The following is an 18,775-nucleotide window of genomic DNA, read 5'->3' as shown; positions in this document are numbered from 1 at the left end:
TGCAATATTTTTACATGGATCTTAAAGATTTCTACCAGCCTTAAAATTAACATTAAAATTAATATTTATCTTTGAATCGATAATTTTTTTTTACAATCATGTAAACATTAGATCATAAATAATATATTTCCAGAGAGAAGCCTATCACGGAAAAACAAACTTAGGACATGAAAATGCGATACTTTTTTCATATTCTCAAGTACCATGTCAGGATGTCATAGCATAGTTTTGTTCTGGAATTGTAAACTGTCAGTGGAGAAAGCAATTATATTACTTATAAAAAATGATCTATCCTTTTGGGAACAGGGTGTAGCTTTTTCCTTTTCGTTCCACAACATTTACAGATTGATGCCTAGCGGCCAGACAATGTGCTTAGGGACGATGGCAGAAAAATAAAGATGCACTCAGTGTGTGCCAAGAGCTTATAGCCCTCGTTAAAAATAGTGCTCAAAGCTAGCCTGAAGGATATCCAGTTAAACTGATGGTGAGGAGGTGGGCTGGGGTGGGGGTGGGAGGAACCTTAGAAATTTGAATGCATTTTTACTAAGTGAACAATGTAATTTATATTTTTCACATATGAAGAGGAGAATGTTTTCTTGGTGTTGACACTGAATACTGAATATTGGCAAAAGGTCCCCCCATTGCCTCTCCTCCCACGCTAAACATGGTTGGATATTCGGCTGATGAACGTCAGCCTAGAGCTCATGAACTAACCTTAGAAGTATTAAAGTAGCATGGGGACAGATGCAAGGAAAATCCAAGTTAAACTATATTTGCTCTTTTCACAGTTCTGTTTCTGCTTGCCTTGTGTGGTGAATTACTTGGGAACACAGAAGATGTGCTAGAATTACTCAAATCCTTAGAAGACAGATATAAAGCAAGATACAAATAAGGCATGATGTGAAGTCCATCTTAAACAGAACTGGATGGGGGACCATACCTGGCACTTTGGCATATTTTATAAGATATTAACTTAATGAATAAAGATCTAACTTTAGAAGAAATGAAAGATAACTGGTAGAAAACATGAATTCTGTGTGTTTTCTTTATACAATCACACACATGTGTGTTTGTGTGTGTGTGAACGTCGAATATAAACAGATATTTATAGTCCGGACTGTCAAATGCCTTCCCTGTGCCTCTAGCTGCTCCGTCCCTGAAAACTCACTTTCATATTGAAGGGACGTGATGGACGCAGGTACCTTTGCTTAAGTACATAGATTCACTTCTACTAACTTTTGATTTCAATTATATGGTCTATATTTCATATTTTTTTCTTGTATTCAATCTGAGGAATCTATTTCACCAGAAGGTAGAAATTACATCTGGTCTTCCTGACAGACAGAGATTGAGAACTGTTGAGAATAATTAAGCCATCTGGTGCTATAAATCCAACAGAAAGTTATGATCAGTGGATCATGGCCTAATCTGCTCTTCATCCATTGCATCTGAATTACTTTGGCGCAAGAGAATGGCAAGGGGCTGGACTGTTAAAGGAAATTGCCACATCTCCCCCGTCATTAGCAGGCACAAGGTGTGCGTGCATCAGACTATGATAATTAGCCAAGACTTCTCCCTTAAGGCCTATTACTTTTGATACTTAATTTTCCCTTTTTTAATGTCTCAAAATGTACTGCACCAAACAGTGAATGTCATGCAATTTTTACTTATAATTCTTACCTATCCCTGAGTATATTCACTAGAAAAAAATTGCTTAGGAAATTAAATTTTTCTTTTTATCTTAATAGAGAATTGGAATGAACATAATTTATTTTGTTATATTTTCTTCCAGAATTGCAGAAACATTTGTTTCAGGAAAAACTCCCCAATAGATGGTGCTGCTGCTGTAATTTAAACCACTGAATAATTAGTATGCAAAAAAGCTCCAAGCAGAGGCCTCTGGGAATTCCCTCATATCAAGTTATAGAAAGGCAGAAATGTGGCTTTATTTTTGCTAAATGCACATTGACATAACTGTATAATTTGAAAACTTCAGAAAGATTTCTTGATGTTTTGAGGTCAAGAAATTACTTCTCATCTCCCTTGTTTGTATCTCAATCATCTTTGAAACATAACCACAAACAAAATGGAGTGTTATAGAAGGATGAGCTGAATGGCCTTCCAAGATTCTTTCCCTCCATAGTGCTTCAAGGATCCATTAGTTAAAGCTATAAGATGAAGAATATGGTACAAATGATAAATGGAGTCCTTCCTTCATATTCATGGGGAAAAATTGGCAGATGCAGGAATCATATTGGCAGAGTGATGCCGCCACTGCTATTAAAGATAAACCTTAATATACCAACCCTTTACATGTGTGAGGCTCTGTGTTGAGTGCTTTACAATTATCTTTCCATTTAATCATTGTGATAACCCTAAAAAGTAGACACTATCATTATTAGATTTTACAGGTGATGAGAATACTGTTTAAAGCAATTAAATGATGTGGTCAAGATCTCATAGCAAGTGAATTGCAGAGGTAAGATTCCGATCTTGGACTTTCCAACTTCAGAACCTATTCTCTAAACTATGGTATTATACCACAGCTCAGAATGAGGGCTAAAGTGTGAAAATTGTCTTGGTAAATAAGAAATCTATACATACTGTAATTATAAGTGTTTGCATTGCAGTTATTTCAATAAAACACATTGTTTAAAAAAAGGACTATTTAGCTTTGCACTCTGAAAACATAAAAACCACTTTAGTGTAATCATAAGAGAAATATTGCAACAGCTGAATTTATTGACCCTCTTATAGCAGAAACACCAAAGTTTGGGCTCTCACTATGTTTAATTATCATTCCCATGCAGAAAATGAGAATGGAAACATTTTTTTCTTTTATTTCTCTTGCCAGAACTCTTCAAAGATGAACTCAAAATACTCAAACACATAAATACAAATAGCTAATTTTCCCAACAATATTGTGTCTTTTATAAAGGAAACAGGTCACTGTCTCTTTAGAATTCCAGGGTAAAACGTGAGAAATCAAGTACAAGAACTAAATCAGCTATGCTTAAGTTGAGCAACTTGCCTTAAAGCTGTTCATGAAGCTTTAAGCTTGACCTCTGACTGGAGAAATCTCTAGAACCTGCAGTGAGGGAGTTCTTTAAGAGATTAGATCTCTTGCCCTGAAAGCACAATTAGCAAAATTGAAACTAATTAAATAAAATTAAAGGGAAGTTTTAGAGATGGTAAGTGTCATTTGGTTGGATTAAATGCTCTTACTATATTCTAATAACAGATGAAAATATATTTTTTGAAATTAGATAATAAAAAGGCAAAACAAAAGATATCATCAAATGTTTTTCTACCTGAGAATAATTTTTATTTTTGTTACTTCTCATTATAACTTTTTTGAAGCACATATTAGCTGAAAGATTGTGGACATGGAAAAGAGTTTACATTTGGGATTATCACATCTAAATTTACTACCAGACCTTTTTATCTAATACATATTTCCATAACATTTTAAACAGAGGATAAAGAGTTTTCACTGTTTTTGAAACACAATTTTTGTTAAAAAAAAACAAAAAGTGTCACATTCCTATTCAAAAAAGTAAAGCAAATGTACCTTTAACAATTTTTTATTTATATACAATAAGAGGCTTGTTCTAGTGGGTAAACAAGTGGGTGTGTTTTAAGAGAAGTGGGTACCAATCTGTATAAGAGTATTTGTTTGGGTTCTTTGCTTGGCTCTACCACCAGGTGGAAAGCCTTAAAAAGACTCCCCGTTACTTAGTACAGCTGAAAATAAGGTAGATGGGCTAAAAGTGTAACAAGTACCTGCAAGGATGTTTCGCTTTTCAGTAAGATAGATATTTAAGTAAAATCCCACATGAACATAAAATAAATTTAGAATTTGATAATTTAAATTTTTTTCATCAAAGGGATTGATAATTTTCTGTTGATTACTTGGGATGGTTTAGTTCAAATTAAATATTATGAAGTTAAGCTTATTGGCCTGTAAGATAATCAATGTTACTTCATAATGGTCTTACTGAAGAACATGTAGCTGTGGTTTATTGATAGTATTTTGGCATCATAGAAGTTTATCCTGCCAACCCTGGTTGTTGGTTATTCCATGAGTTAGAAAATAAGATAAGAGTTCCTGTAACACAATGGTACATGATGCATCTTGTCAGGCTTTAGCCACAAAAGGTGGTGGGGCCAGGGCTGCCATATTCACGGTTTCTAGCAGGCTGTGCCATTTTCCTTCTTGCATATTTTGGAAAAGTGCATCATATCTTCACTGTATTAGCTTTTACTCCAATAATATGTGTTTTGGAATTAAAATAACTCTTGCTTATTAGACACAAATGTATGGAAAAAATATATCAGGGCATATTGATGGTGATGATGATAATGTGGAGATTTAAATATGAATACATATGAATAGGATAGATAGATGATAGATAGATAGATAATAGATGGATGATAGATAGATAGATAGATAGATAGATAGATAGACAGACACAGATACATGGATGGATACTTTAAATATATAGTGGTTTGAAAGTGACAAAGACTTGATCAAACTTTAGGCAGGCTCTCTGAGCCCTTCTCTGGACTAGGCCTTGACCTTGGGCCTTGTCCTCAAGCCTGCCTAGCCCAGTTGTAGCAAGAATCCTGCTAAGTCCGTTTAAAAAGAGGTAAATCCGACTCCTGACCCATCCAGTTCTCCCGATGGTAGTGTGCTGAAGCATGATTTTGATTCCTAAGATTCTGAGTGGACTCTCAAGACTGAGTTTAGAGTCCAGGTGATGTTGGATCAAGAATCTTCCTGGACAGAAGTCTTCTTGTCTCTCTTAGAGTAGAGATTTACTCCCTGACTGAATGGGAAATGCCTGCCTCTTGCGAGGCCTCTAATTTAGAAGCTGAGTTAAAGGCGTTCCAGCTTTCTCTGTTCATAAGACTTAAAGGCTCAGTTAGAGTCTCTAGCATCTTTGTTTTCCGAGTACCATTAATTAAGAACATGAGACCTTCTCAGTTGACTGAAATCCCTATTGAAAATCCCATCTGAAATCCTTCTGAAATTCCATCTCCAATCCTTACTAACTATGTGCTCCACCACCATGGCACAAATTCTGTCTGCTTCCTTTCTTATTGGCATGATTTTATTAAGGATAATATCTGACTTCATCGGCTTCTCTGGGAAACAAGATCTCCCCAAACTGGCTCCTCTAAGAGCTCTCCTTCCCATTACCTCAGCTCCTCTTTCTTCATTTTACCACCTTCGATCTTCCCTTCAGTTCCCATGAATCCTTTGATATGTCCCCTTCAAGCCCTTACCTTCTCCATCCCTCTGTCCACCCTGCCAGACTCTTCCCTTCCCTCTCCAGCCCCTCGACTTCTTACAGTCACTTGAACTTTAGGCTCCCTGCCCTCTCCTCTACTAGGGGCTCTCAAGAGACACAGGGACTCCCAAAAGTAGGTACATATCAGGGCAAATGAAAATCTTAAAAATCTCCTCCACAAATATTGGTAAAAAGCCTTAGCCGTCATACTGAGCAGGTAACCTTAACTTGTTCCATCTGCCAGAAACACAACTCAAATAAGAATATAAAGTGGAACAAAACCAAGAATCAACTATTTTATACAAACCAGTGAGTTTTGTATTACTGTTACTTGACTGATGACTAAAATTTTAAAATGAAAGCTGTAAAGTTTCTATTTGAAGCTGTATGTTTGTGTATGTGTGTATGTATGTGTATAGGCATGTTATATAATATATATGTGACATTTTTCTACCTCTGAGTGGTATTTCCAAATTAATTCATAAAATCTTATAAAGGAACGCTATTCAAATTAGTCTAGAGATAAAATAAGCACTTATATAAATTAAATATTCCTAGAACACCCAGATATATAGAAACTAACACAAATGTTTTTTGAATTCACATGATTTGAGTAAATCATTGATAAATAAGACTAGTTTGGTACTATTGGTTTAATAAAAATGAGTATGTCTTCTGAGTTATCAGCGTTAAATGAGCATACATTTTTATTCTACCTAGGTTTATTAGTCAAATAAGGTAATATTATATCCATTAGATGTTTAAGATTACATAAATTATAAATTTAACCTAAGAACAAATGTACAAGTAAAGATGCAGAAGAAATGAATTACTTTATGCATATCAAACATGGCAGTAAAGCAAAAAAATCCATGTATTTAACTTCTTTTAAGATTTTTGCTTTTGTGATACTTGTGTAAAGTGCATGTGATGTAAAAATAGTTAACAGGGAAATAACTTGAGATGATGGCTAGCTTGGTTTAATGTTGTAATATGTCTGCCTGAAAATAGTTTTCAAAATCTTTTTGGTAACTTGCAACCTTAGAGTTGGCTAAGTTAAGTAATAGATATTCATTATTAATTTCTAAGTAAGATAACCTACTTAAACATTAATTATTAAGCCCCAATTTGAGTTTTTATACTTTTGGCTTCTTATTTTTGTATGGTATACAGAGGCTAAGTATATTTGAATCGGTTAATAAACATATTCTTTTTACCACATTGAAAAATTATACTATGAGGAAGCTTTACCTATAAAAATTGTGATATGGTATATTTATAAAATTTGCTAGTCTGCTACAGAATGCTGGGATGTGACAGTTAATTTGTGACTGTTTACTTCCTAGTTTTCTCTGTAAAAAAGTAAAGGTTATTAATGGTTAAAAATTATAATCAATATATGAAAATGAAAGTACAGGAAATAATAAGAATGAAGAGAAACAACATTGTGTGCAAAGTGGACATGGTATGAAGGATGTGCTTTTGTTATGGGAAAAAGAGAGTAATTTTGCCCTAAAGTAAAAAGAGAAAAATAAAGGACCAAAACTAAATGTATATACAAAGGTAAAGGCAGTTTTTACAAAGGAATCTTGGAAAAGGAATCTTATTTTGTGAGATCAAAGCTGGATAAGACTGGATGGATTTATTTGGTAGTTCTTTTTTAAAGAACTTGAGTATTAATAGCATACAAATGCAAATCTAGAATATGACCTTTTCTCTGTTAAAACAACAGTGTTATTTGATTATTGATCTGCTCTTAACAACAGATTGTAAAAGTTGTTTTTTTTTTTTTTTTACTTTTTTAAGTAATCCAGCTAGGAAACAAACATTCTTTGTCTTATCAGAATAATTTCCTGTTGCTATATGTTGACTTTATTATGTTCTTCATTATTTAAGAGAACCAAGTCTTCTCACTTTTTAAACGAGTAAAAGTTTTGTTTTGTTTTTTTTTTTACAATAATATTACTTCCTATGTTTACTTTCAAATTATTTTTTATTATTACTTTGGTTAAATTAATAGCTAAGTATTTTTTCACGGTGACTTAGATTCTTAGTTATTCAAGTGTTCAAACTTTACCTCTGATATTTTCCCTTCCCAAAATGAAATCCTAAATGAAATCTTCTTGATCTCAAACTGACTTTGAGATTTTTGTGGAGGGCCCCTAGGAAATCTCAAAGAATTTGTCTTTTCATCTTGCAAAAAGAGTAATTAGATTTATTTGATATGTTCAATTGCTTGAAAGTCATTGTCCAATAAGAAGAGATGATTAACCTTCCCTAGGTTATATTTGTATGGGTAAATGTTTTCAATGACAATATTTCAGAAACTGTGTGAAGTTCACAGAAATTGGTCAATACACTTGCTGTCCATGATATGTCCTGGTATACAGTTATCAGTCATAATTCAAGTTATTATATTAAAATGATTTATACCCAGAAATAACCAACTTTCCTTGTCAAATGAACACTCATAGGGTCTTTCACTACAGCCATTTAAAGTCTTCTCTCATCCACAAATAGGTTTTGTTTTACTCTGATTCTTATCCAAAAGTGTTTGCAGTCAGTTGCAGACCAGAGAGCTTTGTCTTCAACAAAAAGGGACTGTCACAGAGACCCATGGAAAGGATTATGACAGACAAGCTGGGGCACAAACTTCTGATGACTTTGCTTAAATAAATTTGAGACCATACCACTGGACTGAGTAAGGATTCTTGGAACTCTAGTGGAGAAGCTGACAAGTTCATGAAACTGCTAACCCAAGATCAAAGTGGAACCAGAATGAATTACATGGGACTGAATGAACTGATGAAGAATGATAATGATTTCTTACAGCTTTTGTTTGAAACAGTACTGGTTCTTTAATGTTCTGTTTTCTGGATATAAGGAAACCCTTCCCCTTTTCTTTTAAGCTATCTATAACTCATAAAAACTTAGTAGATTATACTTTTGTTAACAGAAAGGTAATATTTATCTTTTTCTCCCTCCTTGATCCCTACACAATTGGAAACTCTTACTGAGTGTTCTAATTTTCATGGCAATATAATTATTTGCATAATTTCTGTAAGAATCTGTTCTCTTTATAACAGGACATAATTGGAAAAATTGGTTATATAACCAAGACTTTGACTGGACTGTCATATTTGAGAATGATATGTATAGAATCAGATATGACCAGACAGTTTTAAGGAACTAAGGTTGACTTAATGAAACAAATACTTACAAAGCTTTCTTGGGAAAACCAGCCTGGTAGCTGGCTTATATGTTTCCCAGCCTTACAGGGGAGTAAAGAAGGTCACTTTCTGGCAGGCCCAGGAAACTTAAGCTATCTTGGTGACCTCAAGAGGAGAGGAATTCACCTAAATCTACAGGTACTGCAGGAACTTGGCTCTGCTTTCTAGCCAAGAGAAGCTTTCATCTAATCTGTTATTCCTTATAAAAAGTTCCAGCAAAACAAACTTAAAAAGGCTTATGCGGTCAATTACCATTCTTGCTGCACTTATGTAGATAATCAGGCCAAATCTAATGATATCAGACTTAATTTGTGAACTCTGGTTATCTTTGATCAAAAAGAGGGGTGACTATAGAGGGTGGAGAGAGGACTTGGTGACTGATTGTGACAAATTTTGGATTTGGATGACTAGCAAAATAGTGGTATCTATGACGGGATTAGGGAAATCAGAAATGTGATGTGATTTACATCACAGTAAAATATATTCTTTGTAATGAAAATCTTCTGTACTTCAAATACATTTAAGCTCTGATTTGTAAAGGAGGCATCTCTAATAGTGGCAAATCTATTTATAGTATAACTCAGGAGAGTCAGGGATGGGAGGCTTTATCTCTGTTTTCCTCCATGAAGTGTTCTAAATGAAAAAATTTTATCTGTCCAGATTGGTTTATTTTAAATTAATATGTACGGTTAGTGGGTTTTGTTATTTTGCATCTAACTAAATAGTATTTTAGATCCAAACCATAAAAATGAAACTGCTACAATGACGATTTAATATTCCTTGTCAAATCTAGTTTCATGCTTAATTCAGTGATTCACGGTGCCGATTGTGATCCCCAATCTTGGAACTAGGTAACTATAAAATACCACAAAATATATTTCCAGAAAACCTCGTAACATATTTAGGAGATCTGTGGAGAGTATAGTTTATTTACAACTTGAAAATACTTTTAAAATCTTAATTGTAATAGTCACGCCTGTAGTTTTCCTCCATAATTTTCATATTTTAAAACTGTTTCACATTGTACAAAATGCAAGGAATAGGAGGGTCTCCATTATTCTGCCCCCCAGGCTCTCATTCCAGATGTGAGCAGCATGCTGTCTGATTATCTATGGTGTCTGCGAGAACTGGACAGGTTTACAAGGTGAAGAGAAGAAACGGCAGCTGGGAGCTTAGTGTAGGGGAGAGTTTTGTTTCTTTTGCATTGTTTTCAGCTGACTAGGATCCACTTTACTTCCTAACAATACCCCAATTTCCTTTCGAAGAAGGATCTCTTTCCTGTTGGATTTAGTCTGTTGGGACTGTAATTAAGAGCCGGCCTTCCCTTGAGGTGCGAGTTAAGCCTATAAGATGCTTTCTCTCTAGAGTTAGACTCTCGAGCACAGAGATGAAGAAACTTAAAACATATGCTGTGTGGAGGTGACTTCCCAGCCACAGTATGCCAGTTAGGAGACCACCATGGAGGTTCCTGGGGCCTAGTCATCCATTAATTAGCCCCAAAGTGGGCTCCCAATAGTTGTCAAATAAATTTATCTTTCCAGAAAAAAATAAAATAAAATAAAAATGCTTCAGACTCTTCCTAAAAGGTGTTAAAATAAAAGCAAAGTGTTAACTAGGAGGTTTGTTTTGTTGGCCTCTGTATTTGAATTCTGTCACTCAGAGGCTAATTAATATCACTAATGAAAATGACTCACATTTATTGAAAGCTTACCAGGTACCAGGCGCCATTCTAAGTGTTTAACTCATATTACGTCTTGCTGTGAGCCAGGTGCTGTCACTATCTCCAGACTATCACAGAGAAAACTGAAGCACAGAGGTTAGTCAACTTGTTCATGATCGCACTGCTGGCTGTCCTGGCCAAGGGTTGAGTCCAGACTAATTGGCTCGGGACCCATACAATTATAGACTATCACATCACACTGTGTTGGGAGCTGGCCTCAGAAAATTTCAATAAGGGCTGAAAGCTCCTTTTCCTAATTGATTAATGAAGCCAGATGCCTATCTTGCAAAAATTTTCCTTTTCACTCCATAAATCAATTATTTATTACATTTGTAAGTTAAATATATCTGAGATTAAAATTGATTCATGAATTTAATAATATTTTTTGGCCAAGTATAAAATGCCAAATTAAACTCCAGCACTGAAGTGCTTATCTTGATGGCTTATGTATTTGCCAACCAGACTCAAATCATTTACTCATTTATGCATTAGGTTTAGGTGCTGGGGATATGATGATGACATAGACAATCACAGCTCATGAAGTATGCGGTTTGGAGGAATTTTGATAAGATATGTAACTACCTCTCTGTACAGTAAGTGTTAGGACTTTGAGAAGCATAGGGCTCCCAGAGCAGAAAAACACTGGAGGGACTCTCACCCTGTCTATAAGGAGCCTTCATAAGGAGGTGAAGTTTAATCTCTGAAAGTCAAAAGGAATGGGTGAGATTTAGTCAGCACAGTCTTGGTGGGAGGAGGGCTGGAGAAGACATAGGCAGTTAGAGAAAAAGTCTGATGAAACATGAAGAAGAATTTGGAATTTAGTTTAAGGGTAAATAATTTACAGTTTTAGGAATGAAAGCTTTATGATCAAGTTTAAATCACTCTAATGGGGCTGAAACAATATGAATATAAAAACTTATAGGGAAACAGGATTAGGTAAGGTTGACATTTAATATTTTCCACCTTCACACATCTTTCCATAGGCCCTTGTACAAATGCATTAAATGACATGGAGTCATAAAAGACCTGCCTAAAGACCACTCATTTGTTTCCAACCTATAGTAATTCCTCATCTGCAGCATATGTAGTTTTCAAAGAAAAAAATAGCAATATTATGAAAAATGTAACTTTATTCTGATTTCTAAAACAATTTGGAGGCCAATACATAAGCTATGTCTTTCCTAAACAAATACTTGTGTTATATTTTTGGAGGTTATATTGTGGTTTATATGTTTGGTTTGTTGAATTTTTGGGGGGAAGATCGGCCTCAGCTAACATCTGCCAATCTTCCTCTTTTTTTTCCTGAGGAAGACTGGCCCTGGGCCAACATCCATGCCCATCTTCCTCCACCCTACGTGGGACGCCGCCACAGCATGGCTTGCCAAGTGGTGCATCGGTGCACGCCCGGGATACAAACCGGCGAACCCCGGCCGCCACAGCAGAGCGCGTGCACTTAACCACTTGCGCCACCGGGCTGGCCCCTGTTGAATTTTTTTAAACTCGTAGAATATTTAAATTGCTTTCCATTTTTCATTAAGACATAATTTACATACAATAAAAGTCCCCTTTTAAGTTACAGTTCTGAGACTTGTGATAAAGTTACATAGTCTAGCCACCACCACAATCAAGATACAGAACAGTTTCACCCCTCCCCCAAATTCCCACATGCTTCTATATGGTCCCCCTTTCCTTCCATGCCCAGCCTCTGGAAACCACTGCTCTCTTTGCAGCCTTACAGTTTCACCTTTTCTAGAATGTGGATATATGTGGAGTATGTATGGAATTCCACAGCATGCAGCCTTTATGTCTGACTTCTTTCACTTCACGTAGTACGTTCTCGTCAGCTAGACCATATTGTCTCTCAAGAGTCAATTGTTAAAACCTAAAACTTTTGTGAATTTGCTGATGATATTATTAGCTCAAGATCAGCCATGTCAGCGTTACTTATACCATGAAATCCAAAAATGCAAAAATTCAAGGCTTTCTTTTTTCCTCTCTATTTTTGTGCCTATCAGTGCTCATTCCTTTTAATTGCTGAACAGTATGCTGTTTTCAACTCTTACAAATATAGTCACCGTTAACATTCATGTACAGGTTTTGTTTGAACATAGGTTTCCATTACATTTGGGTAAGTACCCGGGAGTGAGATTGCTGTGTTTCTTGTTACGGGTTTGGTTAACTTGATAAGAAAGTGTGAAACTGGTTTCTAAAGTAGCGGCACGATTTTCTCTTCCTACCAACGAAGAAAACAGCTACAGTTGCTCTGCACCCTCACCAGCACTGTGCGCTGGCTCTTCTCCCCCATTCTAAGAGGTGTGTAACGCCATCTAATTGGTTTTAGACATCCTCATAGGTGCGTAGTGGAATCCCATCCACTGTGGTTTTAATTTGTATTTCCCTAAGAATTAATGATGTTAAGGATCATTGTATGTGCGTATTTGCCCTCTGTATGTCTTCTTTGGTGAAGAGTCTGTTCAAATGTTTTAGCCCATTTTATTTATTGGATTGTTTATTTTCTTATTGCTGAGTTTAGTTTTGAGAGTCTTTTATATGTGTTGGGTACAAATCCTTTATCAGATATGTTAGAAATAATTTCTAGTCTGTGGCTCGTTTGGCATTTTCTTAACAGTGTTTTACAAGGAACAGACATTCTTCATTTTGATGAAGTCTAATGTACCAATTTTTCTTTTGCGAACCTTACTTTTGGAGTTGTATTTAAGAAATCTTTCCCTTATGCAAGGTCATAAAAATTTTCTTCCTTGGATTCTTCTGGGTCATTTATAGTTTATGTTTTTCGTTTAAGAATCAGTGTTGTACTCTAGTCAGCTAGACTGTACTGTCTCTCAAGAGTCAATTGTTAAAACCTAAAAGTTTTGTGAATTTGCTGATGATATTATTAATTCAAGATTAGCCATGTCAGTGTTATTTATACCATGAAAATCTGAAAATGCAAGAATTCAAGGCTTTCTTTTTTCTTTTCCCCACAAATCCAGTTGTTACACATTTTAAACACAGCACTTTCTATGATCCATGTTTAGTTAATTTTTGTACAACGTGTAGATATAGATGTTTATTTTGTTGCATATGATGATCCATAAGTTCCTACATTTGTTGAAAAGACTATGCTTCCTGCATTGAATGTCTTTGGTATATTGTTGAAAATCAATTGACTATATATTTGTGAGTCTGTTTCTAGACTCTTTATTTTGTTTCATTAATCTCTATGTCTAAAATTTCTCTAATGCTACACTGTCTTGGTGACTACAGCTTTATACTAGGTCCAGATATTAAGAAGTCTGAATCATTACAATTTGTTCTGTTTTCCTTTGGCTATTGCAATTCGTATTTTTCCTTTCCATCTTAGATTTTGTCTCATGGTTTTGAAACTCTGTGCATACATATTAAAGATTCTTATGTCTTGTTAGATAATTACTCTTTTGTTATCATGTAATGTCTCTCTTTACTCCAGGCAATGGTTCTTGTTCAGAAGAGTACTTGGATATAAATATAACTACTCCAACTTTCTTTTGATTAGTGTTTGAATAGTATATCTTTTTCTATTCTTTTCCTTTTAACCCATTTATACCTTCTATAAAGTGGATTTTTTTTTAGACAGTATATAGTTGGGACTGCCCCCCCCAAACTTATGATTTCTGTCTTTTAATTAGTGATTTTAGACCATTTACATTAATTGTTATAATTAACATAGTTGGATTAAAATCTACCATCTTACTAACTGCTTTATATTTATTTTATCTGTTTGTTTCTTTTTTCATCTTTCTACTTTTACTTTTGATATTTTTTGTGATTTCATTTTATCTCTACTCTTGGGTTATTATTTATAACTCTTTTTAAAATTGTTTTTAGTGGGGACAGCCCCGTGGCTTAGTGGTTGGGTGTGCGTGCTCCGCTACTGGTGCCCCGGGTTCGGATCCCGGGCGCGCAACTACACGCCACTGCTCCGGCCATGCTGAGGCCGTGTCCCACATACAGCAACTAGAAGCATGTGCAACTATGACATACAACTATCTACTGGGGCTTTAGGGGAAAACAAAACAAAAAAAAAAAGGAGGAGGATTGGCAATAGATGTTAGCTCAGAGCCGGTCTTCCTCAGCAAAAAAAAAAGAAAAGAAAAAAAATGTTTTTAGTGATTTCTCTGCAGTTTAAAACATGCACCTTTAATTAATCAAACTTTATCTTCAAATAATATTACACTATTTCACAAGTAGTTTAAGGATCTTGCAACAGTATATTTTCAATTCCTATCTGCCTTTTTTTTTTTTTTTTTTGCCATCTGTGTCTCAGCCTAGTGATGGGGAATTGGGGAGAGTGTTCTCTGACGTTCTGATGAAGCTTCAGTTTTCAGCAGGCGTTGTGTCCCTGGGTCTTATGGTGAGGTCTCTGCATATTCTTCCCTCCCACACCTGGAGAGAACCTCTAATAATCTTGGCCCAGCGTGCTTTCCTGTCATGCTCCCTCACCTCCCAGTGTATAGGTTTTTGTTTTTGTTTTTGTTTTCCATTTCCCCATTTGCAAAGGGATTTCACCAGAACTCTAAAAGTGAAAGAGTTTCTTGGTCTCCCCTGAGCAGTTTAAGGACTTTGTTCCACAGGAGAGGTGGGGGATTAGGTTCTGGCTGGGGTTTGTGCCTTTACACATCTGTTGTTGTTCTTCTCCTGCAGGTCTTCACCATGAGGTAGGCTTTCTCAGGATGCTAACCAATCTTTTTTGTGGGTTGCTAGTAGGGTCCATGGAGAAGAGTCTGGCAGGGGGTACATATTCTTCTTGTGTCTGCAGCTTCTATGGATTTTATATTATTTCCTTAGCCCATACTTGGCCTTTAGCAATTTGTTAAAAATTTTAGCTGAATTCTTTCTACCGTTAATTGATAGCTTCTGCCCCAGGAAAGCAAGTTCTCAAGGTTTCTCTCATTGAAGTTGTGTGTCTTTCCTTAGACTGCAGGTTAATTGATTGCCTTGTAATGTTAGCTTTCTGCTGGGTTCACAAAAATTCGTAAATACACAGAATATCTGTCAGGTTTTTTTGTTGGTAGTGGTGATGTTCTAAGGGAGGAAGCAATGCTTTTCCAGCTTTATACATTCTTTATTGGAAGCTGGACATCCTGTTGACTTATTTTTGATGTGGATTACCTGTACATATGGAAAGTTAAATATGTAATGCTATTAACATGTAATAAAGAAGAAAACCTTGAATAGTAATGGAAGGAAAAAATAGTAAATAAGCCTTATCTAAGCAAAAATATTATATATATATATATATTCTCTCTTTTTTAATATTATTTGTCAACAAAGTATACTAAATCTTTCTGAGTATGGGGTTTTAGGAACTTTTTTGCTATATATATGGTTAATGTTTTGCTTAAGTAAAAGAAGAAATCTGGTAGATGTATGAATCTTTTGTGGTTGATGAAGAACATGGGTTTGGTATATAAATTAAGGAAACAGTTTATCATTTCATAACAAAAAAAATTTCCAGACAATAAAATACATCAATGCTTCTACTTTGATGGCATGCCATTGTGATTATTATTATATAATTACAATTATTAAATAATAATAATATGTTATAATTATAATAATTATGTAATAGTATTATCATAATATTACCATTGTTATTTGCAATATGAAGACACAGAACAAAGTGACAAAAACTAGGAAAGAAATTTAAATGGCATTTATCTTTCCGATTCAGGAGACATTGATTTTACCATTGATTTCAGGTAAAATCCTTTGTGAAAATCCAAAACCTTTGATGACATGAGTAAAAACACTCCACCTCCCTGTACTTTCAATCCTTTTCCTGGTCCTAGTAAAGTCCACATATATAGCCTTCCTTGAACTCCACTTGGGACTAGAAATTGATGTAAGAGGATAAAAGGAGTAAACAAAACTCACACCCTCATCATAAAAACGGTCATAGCGCTACTCTGAGCTGTAATGGGGCAAAAGTAAACTCCACTGGCTGATACTGTGGCCGCCCCTCTGTGGTGATGAATTTCGCCTCTAGGTCTGATGTCGTTTGCCTTTAGTGACTGAGTTTTGACCAACTCAAATGGAGAGAGGTGGAAAACCACTTACACTCAGGAAACTTCTGCTTGCTCTAGGAGATAAACACTCACCTTCCTTCTTTTTCTGTTTCAAATAGTTTAGTGAAGACAGCCTGTGCTGAATTTACGGGAGGGGAAAAGTCTTCTCCTGCGTATTAGAATACGGCTCCTACAGAGGGTACTAGCAAGCTACTTTCCTAGATCAGGGATCCTCAGGAGTGGCTCCGTATGACTAAATAACCCTATCGAGGGATCCAGCAGGGAGTGCCAATATGTGTACAGTAGGAGACAGGGTAAAATGGGACAGTATGAAAGTTATTTAAGAAGATATTATATATTACCTCTCTGAGATGAAATAATTAGGAAAATTAGGTAAATTATGATGTTTCACTAAGTGCCAGAGTGTAAATCAGCACCCTTCAGTTTCAGAAAGAGCCGCAACTAAATTTTGGGCTAAGGCAAGATGAACTTAGCTAACAGGAAACGGATGGGCAGGGGAGGAAGGAAGGGTGGATCAGGCCGGATCAGTTGCTTCCTATCCAGTTAAGAGAATCACCGTGTGTTTTTAAAAGCAGAAAGAAAATCCTGATGCCTTCTGCTCAGCAGCTTTGGAAGGATTTGGAACAGGAAAAGAGGAACTACTCTGTAGATTTCATGCAAAGAAAAATTAAAGAGAAGATACACCACGCAGCTGCTGGAGGGAAAGAAGAGAAAAGTTGTTCTGAAGACACTACATAGGGAAAGAACAAAGGGAAAACATACTGGAAAGCAAATAAACTCTTCAGTAAGTGTGAGGTGGCAGCTGTGACTCTATGTGCATGGTAATGAGATAAGATAAGAGTAACCAGAAGTGAGAGACATTTTTTTGAAATGCTTGGCCAAGGACAAGGTAATTAATTTCCAAAATACTGAATGTTAGTGATTCTCTGACTCAGACTTGTATTAATACCATGCTTTTTGGGTCTTCATTTTTATCTCTGTTTTATCATTCTGGAAAAGTCCTCAAATTCAAGACATGGCACTGAAGATTGCCATTCTCATTGTTTTGAGAAAGTGGCTTGTTATATACATGAACCAAAGATGGGCTCTGTATAATGGCTTCTAGAGGTTTTTTGTAACTTCATAGTAGGCTGAGACCTGTTAGCTCAAAACTCCGCAGGATCCAAACTCAAATTTTTACACATTCACTTGTTTTCAAACTAGTCCAAAGAAGCAAATTTTTGGCCATATATGCCTGCCTGCTTTGCACATCCAGTGAAACTAAACCCATCATCTGCTGGCGATTGAGAAAAGAATCTTGTGGTTATAAAACCCAAGCAGCTGCTGTCCTTCAGAGCTCCCTGACCAGAGATCCCCCACCATGCTGCAGAGCAACATCATCTGGTCTTAAGCCAGAGCTCTGACTCCCCTCTACCAGAAGTCCCCCCGTCCTCCTCCCACTCTGGATGGTGGCCCCTTGCCCTAAGCCTCTGCACAGTCACGAGCTGTGAGGGACCTCCTCTCTCATGCAACCCTATTCAAGTACCCCCTAATCAAGCTTGGGCGTTACTGCCTCTCGTGGTCATATCAGTACCCAGAGCCCTCAACCACCCTCCCACAGCCGCTCAACTCCCAGCTGAAAGGATTCACTTGGGCAGGAGTAACTCTCTGTGCTTCTTGGGTTTTGCAGAGCTGCTAACAAGAATCCCAGTTAGGACTGAGGGTCAGGATTTTTTTTCTTAAATTTAATGAGTAAACTTTCTTGGAGTAACTGTTAGACTAAGACCAACAAATGTTTCATCTCCAGACCTCTGCCAGACCACTTGATGAGAATAAGTCCCTCCTCTTTTTTTTTTTTTAAACTGATGTGAGAAAGATGGAAGCTAGTGTGTGAAATTATCTACAGAAAACCTCTGGCTGGAATGATAGATATGCAGTGCAACGCCAGGGTCTGCAATGGTTCTTGCCCTATCATGTTGCCCTCCATCAGAACAACTCATAATTTTTCTAGAAGCATTTAAGCCATCTATCTAATAGTCACCTCTGTGGATAAAAAGGGAGTGTACTAAGCATTTCAATGAGCTCTAAAGACGTTTACAAAAATTCCCATATCTAATTCCATATTTGAGAGTGCCAGTCTGACTTTAGATTGATGGTTAGCCATTTTGTGAAAAAGCAAATTCCTTGCAAATACTTACCCTGTTGATAATGTCAGCTAACAGGGAACACAAAGAGCCTTTGTATTTTTAAAGATCCATTTCCAGCTTTAGTTAAGTGAGATCAGGAGTCAGAAGAACAGTCTACAGTATGAAAAAGAGAAAGATGTATGTTAAATGGCAGACTTGTAGGTTTGCAGGCAATTATGAGGTTAGGAGAACAAAGATCCGACATCTGTATTCATTAGATGACTTTTCATTGAGCTTGTTTTCAGACACACAGTGCCTGAATGCCAGGTTATTTTCTACATCCTACTCAGCAACTGAG

Source organism: Diceros bicornis, chromosome 16, assembly GCF_020826845.1.
Source record: "Diceros bicornis minor isolate mBicDic1 chromosome 16, mDicBic1.mat.cur, whole genome shotgun sequence".
Taxonomy (NCBI): domain Eukaryota; kingdom Metazoa; phylum Chordata; class Mammalia; order Perissodactyla; family Rhinocerotidae; genus Diceros; species Diceros bicornis.
This window is presented reverse-complemented; position numbering follows the sequence as displayed.